Source organism: Pezoporus flaviventris, unplaced genomic scaffold (genome assembly GCF_033815535.1).
Source record: "Pezoporus flaviventris isolate CSIRO_AGI_PZ_B2104156 unplaced genomic scaffold, CSIRO_AGI_Pfla_v1 ptg000141l, whole genome shotgun sequence".
Taxonomy (NCBI): domain Eukaryota; kingdom Metazoa; phylum Chordata; class Aves; order Psittaciformes; family Psittacidae; genus Pezoporus; species Pezoporus flaviventris.
In genome coordinates this window covers 1125332-1137410 of record NW_026892689.1, presented here as the reverse complement: position 1 = coordinate 1137410, position 12079 = coordinate 1125332, and the positions used below count along the sequence as shown (strand labels likewise).

Genomic DNA, 12079 nt, shown 5'->3' with positions numbered 1-12079 from the left:
TGAATGGATAAACAGAAGAACCTGGTTTACCTTTTTGGTACACTTCATTATCTCAGATAGTGCTATTACATTCCTTTTTACTCATTTTTGTCAACTGACTAGTCCCAGTCTCTCCAGTTTCAAACCATACAAAACTGCATGCATTTCACACTCTTTTGCAAGGCACAGTCTACATTTTGTGGGTCAGCAGAAAACAGCAAAACCATGACACTGTGCCACCCCAGTCCCAGGACTGTGCATGCTTATATGAAACAGTCTTTAAATAAAAGCAGATATGATCCTGGGAGCAGAGAGTGGAACCAAAAGGATGCTCAGAACATGCTCCCTTTCATCTTTGCTCACTGGCCCTCCACAGGATTCCTCTGAATCCTCCTGTTGACCACAGCCATTTCCCTAAGGGGTGGAAAACATGGGTTTGAGCCACCCAAGGTAGAAGGGGAAATGGGACCCACATGTCCCTCTTCCTTTGCAACTGCTCTGACAATGAGGTTATTGCATGATGAGAAGGGGGCAGGCACCATTGCTTTCTACCTCCTCTTCCCAGAGCATTTTAATAGAAAAGAGTGATTCCCTTCTCAGCACACTAAGAAACAAAAGAGAAAAGGAATCTAAGACCTACACTCATGAGGTTGTTTGGCTACTAATTGAATAGATGCTTCTGTCAGCTGGTTTGAACCTATGAGGTGCCAGGTAATAAATACAGGCATTTTGGGTTGCATGCTGGGAGCCACCTCCAGCAATATCAGCCTTGGAGGCACTTCAGTGCAGGATCACCTTGGTATCTTCAGAAGCCTCTGACCCAGACCTTGCCTCTTTTACACACCTGATGGACTGAACTGACTCCTGGACATCCTTCACCAGTTTAAACTGCCAAACTTATAAAAGGATGAAATTAAGTAAAATCCCACAGTTCTGCAGGTTTCAAGACAGTAGAGATAACCAAAGCCTCAAAATCACATTTGAGATCTTAGCAAGGAAATAGACCTGACTTTCCATTTTTATACAATTGTTTTAATGCAGTTTGGGTGCTACCAACATGCTTTCAATCTGAGCATTTTCTGCTGACAGTAGACCCTCTTCAATTAGCTTTGCTTGACCGTATTGCACTTTAGCAAGAAATAAGACATTCTTGTTTCATTTATTTGGCGTGCACAGTCCAGGTGTAATTATTCAAAATACTTTAAAGCTAAATATTATGACATATGTTTTGTTGGAGCTTCTCAGTGATAGAGGTCCTATTACCTCATTCTGTGCTCCTGATGACATCAGCCATGATAGCAGTTTCACTGAGAACATACAACAAAAGCAACAGGAAGTTCTCAAACTATATCAAAACACTGCCACATCAAGCAAGGTAACACATCTTTGACAGTGGCTATCAACCAGTGTTTTGGATGACCCAAAGCTGTTTCCAAAACATCCTCCTCACAAGCATAATCCTATGTATACCAAGGAAATTGCTTTAGCTGAGTATTCAGCTTTGTTGAGGTTTACCTAATTCCATATCCCTTTTCTGATTGTATTTATGCTTTTAGTTGGATTTAGTGTGTGTTTAGAGGATTTAACTGGTCTGTGACCTCACCTAACTGGGAAGAGCAAAGCACAGTTTGATGTTCAGCTGAAGGAACTGCATTATGAGACTTGGGAAGTAGGTTTACCTTTATGGCTGATATTGATGCTGCAGGCTGGGCAAGTGGGCACCACTGGAGGGTGCAGACTTCTCCTTTTTGTCAGTCCTAAGGCATGTTGGTCTTGGGATCTGTGTAAAAATCTGTGAATTGTAGTCTCTGTTGCTCTGCTTGAAAAGCAAAATAGAGGTTTGGTGTTCAGTGAAGTTGTTGATCGTAAATTCAGTGTTCATACCCTAAACGTCTCAGTGGCCCCTCTTTTTTTCCAGTTACTTTTTTCCACAAGGTCGAACTACTTCCATAGCAGTGACTGTCAATAAGGCACGTTACAAGAAGAGATGTGAGGAAATAAGTGTTAGACAGTTTCTTCTCGGCTTGCAGTGATGTGTAAACTCCCACAGCTCCTATGTCTTGAAAGTCCCGTGAAAATGCTAAATAACTATCACCGCCCCACCTCATGAAGACACATCACTTAAGGCTTTATCTACAAGTAGGCATGGTTTAAAATGCCTGATGGCATGGTCTGGAAGCCCAGCTGTGCTAAGGCAGTCACAGCACAAGCTCTGGAGAAGGTGATTCTCAAGCATCTCCCTAATGGGGATTGAAGTGCTATGGACCATCTCAAGAGAGCAACCAGCACATGTGCCAGAGCCAGAAGTGTAACTTGTGGAGCATATGCATCCCATCTTTACACTCAGATAGTAATGTGTTCAGGAAAAGCATGTTAAAGATATCACTAGCATTTTTATTTAACAAGCTTCATCGCTTTCTAATGTGGCATGTCTATTTCTGTCTTACAGCATTACTACTGCAACTACTACTTGCTCTGTTTACAAGTCCATTATCTTTATTTTTCTTATAATTACCCACAAATCTCAACTATATTGCAGAACATAACCTACTGCGGAGTACTTCCTAATGGGACATGCGTGCCATAGAGGAAAATGCTTCTGTAGCATCAGAGAGCTGTACTTTCCTGTGAAGAACACCTTGGTTACAAATTAATCCTTTGAGTACCTCTAGCACAATATAGAGATCCAGCAAAGCAAATAAATCTCAGGTAGTTGACAAGCCCTGCATTAGAGACCTCAACCTAATCCAATGGCAACTGTTAGCTTTCTGCTGATGACCATAAAGGACCAAGTCAGGCAAGGAACCAGTGGTCAACAGGAAGGAGGAATAGCCACAAGCCTTGGCTTCACCTGGAGGAGGTGGGCTCCAGTTATCCTTGTACCACGCTATATATCTCCAAGGAATTATTAATGAGGCATTTTAGATGCTGTAGGGACCCATAAAGTCAAAATCTGCCATTCACTAAAGGCACAAGCTAGCTTGACCCAAAAGCTGGAGTCAAATTCTCTCATAATCCAACTGTATTTCTTTGCACTAAACAAATGAACAAGAAAGAGATGCAAATTTTTTATGATGCTAACCATTTCCTTCACTTTCATTCATAATGTGCACCATGTCCTACTACTCAATACAAGTGTGACATATGATGTTAGGTGGGCCCATTAATTACAGTATCTCACTAGACCTTTAAAATGAAAGCTACTGCCTCTGGTAGTTTAGGTGGAACAGAGATATATAACCCCCTAAAATATCTGCAGTGGCCCCAATTTAGCAGCCAGCATTTTTTAATTTTTTTAGTTACATCAGTACTCCATTTTTTTTCTGGAATGGAGTTTGCCAATATAATTTGCAATTATTACTTTGCATAATAAATTCATCATTTTGAGTTCCTGACTCTGAAAAGCAAATCACTCTGAATATATTATCCATGGGAAATGAATTTGTTTGTGTGTTTCACCCAGATATATATAAAATATTCCTTCTCCTGGGGTGGAAGGGAAGGCTGGGATAGATTTTAATAAAACAGAAGAATTGAGACAATTTTGATAATAAAATCCTGCCTAAGCCAAGCTCTTACAGTAGCAAATCCCCTGGCAAGAGGCCTGTGGGTGGACGGTATCCAAGACCTCAGCCTAAGCAGCAGCCAGGGGCTCTGCAGAGCAAACCCAGTGTGACTTTATCACCTTTCCCCTCCAACTCCTTGCCCCACTCAGTCCACTTGAGATCTTGTGCCAAAGCACTCCCCCTGACTTACAATAGAGATTTTATTCCTCAGGAGCTGCTTCAAAGGACACACTGAGATTGCTTAACCCTGTCTTGTCACTTTTCCTGATTGCAAGCCAGAAAGCAGGAACATCGTACGGGCTGGCAGTGGCACTGAGTTGCTGAACTGTCAGCCCACACTTAATTCACCATCTACCATAAGCCCTATCTGGAGTTCTAGCCTGGAAAGGAGTACTTAAACCACTGCTGGTGGGAGCTGTACACTCATCGGCTTTGTGCAATGTAACGATGGATGTGGATTTTTCCTGTTTACCTCAGCCTCACATGTTAATTTTGGTAGCTCTGCTTTCCTTTATTCTTTCTGAGATTTAAAACTGCACCGGCAGCTTCATGCACATTCTTTCCCTCATTAGTTCAGTTCCCAGGCTGACATTTTTGTCTCTGCTTTAATTTTCATTCGAGCTAACAACTTACTTGCTGGGCTGCTCATTTGAGTCAACAGTCATGAGGGTTTGCTGAGGATGCTAGCCAAGAGGCAACTGCTTGATGGTGTTTTGTCACTGTTGTTTCTTCAGAAAAAGAATATAATAATAATTAGAAACAGTGAGTCAGTGGGAGTCTTCTCACGGTCAGATATCATTTCTTTCCTGTTAACACAACACAATGACTTTTATGTCATATGTTCAGGGTGTATTGACGTACTCTGCTGGTCATGTCCTGCACCAATCTGCAGGTCGTGTTATTTCATTTACTCGACTGCTGTTGTGCAGAGTGAAAATTCATGAGGAATTTGACCTTTTTAGCTCTTTAAGCATTTCATAAGGAGACTTGGAAATCCTTGCTACTTCTGTTCTAATTCCAGTGCTCATTAAGTGTTCATATTTGGGTTTGTAATCTGACCTGATACAATTATTCATGTGCCTTTTCTTCCCATTGATACTTTGGTAAGGCAAACAGGCAGATCAAAGTACAGCAGTAAGAACCTGAGTTGCACACAATGTTCATCTGCCCCTGCACAGACCAGTGACTGCATGTGAATACAGTAATCAGTATGTGCATGAGGCAATATTTTTATTAGGCTGGTTTTTTGCTAGGCACAGCAGATTACAGTTGCTTTTCCTTTTTTTTTTTTTTCCTTTTTTTCCTTAAGAAATAAGATTGCCACTTCCATATGTGATATTAGAAAGCTACTACCCCCGTATCTTTTACTTCTGTAGTCAATGCTAAGATCTCAGCCAAGGGCACAGCCGAGGCATTTGCATGTCAAGATGAAAATAATCCATTTTGATCCTCTACAGAAAATGTGGTAATAGTGGAAGAAGCTCAGAAAACATTACCAATCTCTCTGTGCCATGGGAGTCTTTGAGGGAATAGCATTCCAGAGAGGGGTGTGATACTGCAGTGCATCACTGATATGCTGGGAAGAGCACAAAGAGGAATTCAGACACAACAGAATTTATCTTGACAGAAAAAAAAAAAGAAAAAGCAGAAAAAGAGCTGCTGAAATAAAGGCTGGCTGAAGTACTTAGCTGAGATGCCTAAGCTTGGGGTGCTTGAGATGTCTAAACTAAGGATGTTTTGACCATAGCTACTAAGTGGGGAGACAGCAGATCTAGAGGTATTTCTTAAGGGTAGGTGGGTTGAATTAAAACCAAGATAGATTGGGTAGATAATAAAAACATCAGTTTATATGTAGGTCCGCAGCTGAATATGCACTGTTGTGTTTGTCCATCCAACATGTACTTTTAAAATGCATTACGTAGCTGGACCTGACCTGGCTCAGGTTCATCCTGCTCAAGTCAAGCAGTGTGTGTCTGTATGCCATAATGGTTTTTTTTGCTCTGGAGACAGATGTATTTCTCTGTTCAGAAAGCCTTCAGGCAGCGGGAAGGACCACAGCCCCCAGCAAAGTCCTCCAGAGCTTCTGCTTTCTAGAAGGGAGAGGCATGGCTGTAGGCATCATGCATGTGTGATGGGCAGCACTTCTCCAGGGAGCTGCCTTGGGCAGTGCATTGTGGAGAACACCATATACCTTGTCTTCATCCACATCTTCACCTGTGGATATCGCTTTTCCACTTCGGAGCTCAATGAGCAACTTTGCTTTTACAGAACCATGGGGAATATTTCATTGCAGCCTTTGGCTGAGCCAGGATGAAATGACAATCAGATTTTGAACCTGCAGCTCTTCCCAGAGCCAGTTTCTCCTAGGGCTCTCTTCAAGACTCAACAACAACTCCAGACTCCGGTCTTCAAGGACACAGCTGTTAAACAATGTTGACTTAAAACTCCTTACAAGTAATGGACACAGCCTGTGAAGTCCAAATGTGTACAAAGACCAAGTAACAGGAACCCAGAATGTAAAGCAATACAGAGACAAACTGTGATCATGTAAGTCCAACCCTCATTTCGTACTATCTTGTGGCTCCTTGAACTATCAGCCTTTCCAGCTGAGGTTCCGCTGGGCTTGTACATCTGCAAACATCAACAATACTGATTTTAAACTTGGCCTTTAGATTATCTATAAAATGATAGAGGAAATGCTCCCACACAGCTCACTCCAACATAAACATTCAGTGTGTGATGCAGTGTGCTCCTTCCTCTTTTTCAGGTCCTGAGGAAAAAAAAAATCCCCACTGGACCGAAAGGAAAGAAAAAGGAAGAAGAGGCCTGGAATTAGAAAAAAAAACAAGTAATATGAAATAAAAATTGTGGAGGATAATGTCCTAAAAAATTCCACAGGGTTAGGAAGAAATCTGCTACAGACTAATTTTTTAAAAGAAGACTATTTGTGTGTATTAATTGGGTAACAAGACTGATGGGCAGGTACTGTGATTTATGTTTTTCGTTATTCTTTGGTTGTAATGCCCCTCATTCTAAATGTGTTCTTTATTTATTGTTAGAACCTTCAAAGCCAGCATATTCAATCAGTACTACTGAAATATGGGAGCCAGGCAAATTACTCTCTGTCTCTCTTTTTGCCCCTGTTAATCCTCAAGGATTTCTCCTACCAAATTATCATTTCTCCTTTTACTCTTCTCCTGCTCCTATGCTCTTCTTCCTCAGCTCACGTGGGAATTATCCAGGGTCCTAAGTGTTAAGATTGAGGTCTACGCTGCAGCAAAATCCTATTTAAATCTCCTGGATATTTGATAGGAGGCAAAGATTCAAAATCTGCAAAAATAATATGTTCTAAAATTTGCGGAAGGAATAAAATTAATGCATATGCCATGGCACTACCCTGTACTACTTCCCATCTGGGAGGAAAGAAATAGGCATTTCAGCTTAATAATATGCATGGTTCTCCCATTAGATTCCAGAATCTTTTAATGTAGATACACATCATTTTCTGGATATCAACAAACCACTTGAAGTATTATTTATACTCAAGGCTAGAATGATTGCCATGAGAATAATTGTGTAAAGGCTGGAATAGGAAAACAAAATTAACATTGCTGAATGATATTCAGGCCTCAGTGATTTGGCAAACTTAGCAAAGATCATGTCAGTTAAATGACAGATATAAGCCGTTGCAAAAAAATATAGTGGTATTTCTTGAAAATATCTGATAAAGGTTAATGTTATTAACATTCTACTTGGTATGTAGTTGGTGTGAATGCAATATGTTCTTTATGATTTCTGTTTTCAAATATCAATGATACTGGATTTTTTTTATTAACAGTATGTAACAATGTATTGATTTTTTTTCTCTTTGTAAAAATAATTAAAGCTCTTAAGATTGGAAGAAAAAAATCTAAACAGATTAAATCCCAACCTACATATCTGAGACTATAAAACTAATGTTTCCATCAGCCATTACAGTATTTTATTCTTCTTGATCAAATTCAGATTAATTTTGTACTTTTATTTCTGGGGTTTAAGAGCTTTTTCTTCACTGTCAACCTCTCCCTAGCTTCATGGGGAGGTATGATGGTTTTAGATCATCCCTTCTGCCCTGAATCAGTGCAAACCTTGTGAAACTAGTAGGCATACAATAGAAAGAGGCAGCATGTACCATCCTTCCAATGTCCGTAGTTCATATGCAGGGATTTATCCTGCTCTTCCAAAGATTCCTTTAATTCCCAAGTGATGCTAGTGTAAGTGTAAGAAACTCATGTGCCAGTGATATGCATGTGATAACCTCTCTGATGTTGCTTGTGTGGATTAGCCTGTTTTACTAGGCTGCCTTTGTCTGTCCTTTAAACAAAGGCAGCCAGCCTTCCCAGTAGCTTAAGTTCTTCATTTACTTTCCTGTCTTTTTTCTTCCCGGTCTCAATTTCACTGGCACTGGTTTCCTCTCATGGCCCCAGTAGGGAACAGCAAAGGGTGCTGTAATTTCCATGTAATGATGACTCCAGAAATTCCATTAATATGCCAGTGTCTCCAGTTACTCATGCAGAATTAAGGAACACAATTAAAAATATCTTAGTTGGATTCCAGACATGTTAGTGCTAAGCTTTGCTACAAGAGCTGGTGAGCATGGTTTGTGCTTGTTCAGCCTGGAGAAGAGAAGGCTCCAAGAAGACCTTACAGCAGCTGCCAATACCTAAAGGGGTTACAAGAAAACTGAAGAGGGGCTTTGGACAAGGGCCTGTAGCACAAGAACAAGGGGGAATGGCTTTAACCTGACAGAGGGGAGATTGAGATGAGCTCTTAGGCAGAAGTTCTTCCCTGTGAGGGTGCTGAGGCCCTGGCACAGGTTGCCCATAGAAGCTGTGGCTGCCCCATCCCTGGCAGTGCTCAAGGCCAGGTTGGGCGGGGCTTGGAGCAACCTGGTCTAGTGGAAGGTGTCCCTGCCTGTGGCAGGAGGTTGGAACTGGATGAGCTTTAAGGTCCCTTCCAACCCAAACTGGTCTGTAATTTCATGGTGAGGAAGAGGTAGATAGCCACAAAGAAAAGAAGTGGTCACCAGAAAAGCTGCAATAATCAACTCCCAATCAACATTTCAGAGAATTACTGAACATAACCTAACAAAATTCATGCTATGGTGGCAACTAGTGAGTTATAAACAAGTGTAAGTACAGGGGAACAATGCTGGAAAGGTCCGCGCTCAACACCTTGAACCAAATGCATCAAAAACATTACTGTCTGAGCGCTGCTCAATGCATTGCTTTGGACAATGATCCCAACCCCTGGGACACATGTATGCTGGAAGCTGTTCTGGTGCACTTCAGCACATCAGGGGACAAAATGCAGTAACTATTGAGCAGTCTTTTCCGTGTCATTTCATGTTGCACACATTTGCCTGATGATGAGCAACATGCGATCTTAACTAGTGGTTTTTACCTTTAGTGTTTAACCGCATTACATTGGGTGCCACTGCAACACCATTTCTGTGAAAGACAGGCACGTGACCTAAAGGTAAGTGAATTTTCTATTCAGACCATGCATTCAGTTTTTGACCCACCACCTCCTCCATTCTGTCCAATTTCATAATCCACTTGATTTAAAAACCTGATTTTACCCCTTGCACACCCTTTAAATCTCATTTCTTATCCCCTAACTCAATTAACACAGCTTAGTGAAATTGTTGCAAACATCTTTTGGGGGGGATTATGCTCTTAATTATATTTTTTAAAAGAATGGACTATTCAATAATCTGTATTCATGATGTAATCAGAAATAAAATTTAAAAAAAATCCTATGAAAACTATTTAATAATATTCTAAGCTACTCAGCATTTAATTAGGGTTATTAGAAGATTAGAAATGAGATAGAAGAATAAGGAATAAATCTGAAGTCTATAACCATTGTTTCTAAAGTGAATGACCATATTAAGGTTTTCCGAAAACCAAAATGGTAATACGTCTTTTCTCCCACAAGATCCTGCTTCAGAAACATGCTTTTGTGCTTGGGAGGCGATTAAAGTCTTTGAAATTGTTCTATAAATAAAGTGAACCTACTGAGTATCAGCCTGTCCCTTCAACAGAGCCAAAATAAGCACTCAAACACCAGGACTGACTCCCTAGCTAGAAGAAAAATCCTCTCCTCCCTGCAAAATTGGGAACTGCATTGAGGCTGTTGCAGAGAACTGCGTGTGGGAAGATGCAGTGCTCTGGCACACGTGCCAGAGGACTTGGGGTGCCCTGTACTTCACACCCAATGGTATGTTGGGTACTCACATCCCGTGTCACCCTGTACAGAAGCTGGCTCAGCTGACTGGGACCCAAAGCCGCTCAAGGAAGCCAAACCAGCAGTCCTGGCCACATCTGACATGCAGATGCAAAGCATAAATGTTGTTCATGGTAGTTTTCAGCTTGGACACTAGCAGAGATTTCAAGCAGCCTCAGCCTGCTCTCTTTTATTTTCTTTATTGTATATTTTGTTTCCCGATAGACCATTTGAAGGTGAAATGCACCTCACACTAAACCTATGCTATGGGTATTTGGGATCTGATTGTGCATTTGTTCTACAAATAAATTCCACCCCAGCCTACCAGTCATTCTTTTTGCATAATTTCCACAAAAGCCTAAAGGAGTTTTTCATGCAAGAGGACTCGAGGGTCAAGCACACTAGAAGAGATTCTTCTTTTTCTTTTTTTTTTTTTTCAAAGTAAACTTAAACAGCTTTTAAACTGTTTGGCGTTCCCAAGCTGAGATCAGAGCCAGGCACAAAAGGGCAAATTGTGGCCCAGGGTTTAGGTGTCTGAGGCTCTTTTTCAGCATGGAAAGGGACCCCTCACTGCTCTCAGCCACAGCACCAAATTCTCACTGAGGTCAGCATGCACAGACTAAGGGTGTGAGCCTCTTAATAGCATTTCAGCAAAGTCAAATACTCAGAAGGTAAGTCATCACAGCAGATTGCACTTTGAGAATAGCAGAAAGGAATTACAATGCACACTGTTAAAATGTTAGCAACCACATTTCATTTTTGAAAAGGCAATTTATTTGTCCTGAAATAAAGAGTTGATTATATCTCTTATTACTGTTAACAAGAACTTGATATATCACAAAGTGGAAGAGTTACAACATATACCAACTCTCAACCAGGAAAAATGAACCTGATTCATAATTCACTTTGAGAATGTCTAGTAAGTCAATCAAGTGATTTGTAATCATAAAGGCTGCCAGGAATTGAATGAATAATGGACCGTACTAAAATCCTCAGATTTTCTAGCATTCTTATTTCATTACGTGACTTTTATTGCAATTTCTGATAGTTGTCTCTCTCTCAGCAGAACAAATTAAACTATTCATATTTACTGAAAGTAATATATTTGACTGTTTAATGTTTATAATGAATACACAAATGGAGTGACCACCCGATGTAACAGCTGAATGTGAGGTTTTCTTCCACAGAAGCTAAACCTTTAGGATGTGAAGCTTGGATAGAGACAGATTTTCCCCCTCTTCCCCTTCCTCCCTCCCCATTTTTCCTCTTGAAAGGATTTTGGGGGTAATCAATCCTAGCATACATCATATTGTTATAGTACATTTTCTCAAGTTGTTTTATAACTATGGAAATGACATAATTCATATAGCGTGGCATCTGTTAAAGAGCAGCTGTTTCACCCTCTTTCTGTAGCTGAGAAGCATCCTTACACTGTATGATTATCCAATAAGATGTGACCTCCAACTCTGTATTTTTACCAGTAATCTGACAGAATCAGATAGATAGCTCTAGACAGAGCTGGAAACAAGAAACCACCTCCCTATATATGAAATTGTGCAGAAGTTGTAACTTAATATGTGTTAATTATATTCAAAAGTGCAGACTTCTAATGTTTAGTTCCTTTTTCAGGCTTTTGCTGCAAAACAAAACTTCTGAACCGCACAGCTAGAGTTACACAGACAGACTGTTAACTGCAGATTTCTCTTATGTTGGAATTTTAACTCATTGTAGTATTTATTCTTATCTCATATTGTAAATATATATAATCTTTTTTTAATATCCTGATGTCTGAATAGGACAATGATGTGAGCTACTTTATTCTTAGCATTTCCCCCTACCTACAGAGGAGGTCCATCAAAAGATTTCTGCCTCTTTTCACTTCTATTTAAGTAGTGTCATTATTTTTATTTTTTTTTTACATGGTGTGGGGTACATATGACAAAGAAAGAAACTTTAAAAGGTAAAATTAAATGTATTATATATTTTGGTGATATTTTAACCAGAAGGATTTGAAGGATTTTACTGATCATTTATTTGTCATCCAGATGTGAGGTTGATACTTTCCCAGTAAAATCAAAGGTTACTTCTTTATTTAAAAAAAAAAGTAAACAGGACATGGACATAGCTTCACTGAGCAGTGAAGAACCAGCAGTCCAGGACCAGAATGGAATGTGCAATGGGAAAATAGTTATTTCAGGAGACTTTGGATCAAGCTCACAAATAAACCTGAATCTAAAGCAACAAGATGTAGTTAGCCAAACTGGAAT

At 40.2% G+C, this 12079-nt stretch overlaps 2 long non-coding RNA genes across 4 annotated transcripts in view; both read right to left on the bottom strand.

The window, feature by feature from the left end:
- The window catches only part of LOC133282804 (uncharacterized), a 48009-nt gene extending 43738 nt beyond the window's left edge, over positions 1–4271 (bottom strand). For both annotated transcript variants that reach the window (XR_009747712.1, XR_009747713.1), the window contains exon 1: positions 4179–4271. This is a non-coding gene — a long non-coding RNA (uncharacterized LOC133282804). The remainder of the gene's footprint in view (positions 1–4178) is intronic.
- A 795-nt stretch (positions 4272–5066) lies between these two features.
- The window catches only part of LOC133282805 (uncharacterized), a 29649-nt gene continuing 22636 nt past the window's right edge, over positions 5067–12079 (bottom strand). For both annotated transcript variants that reach the window (XR_009747714.1, XR_009747715.1), the window contains exon 3: positions 5067–5121. This is a non-coding gene — a long non-coding RNA (uncharacterized LOC133282805). The remainder of the gene's footprint in view (positions 5122–12079) is intronic.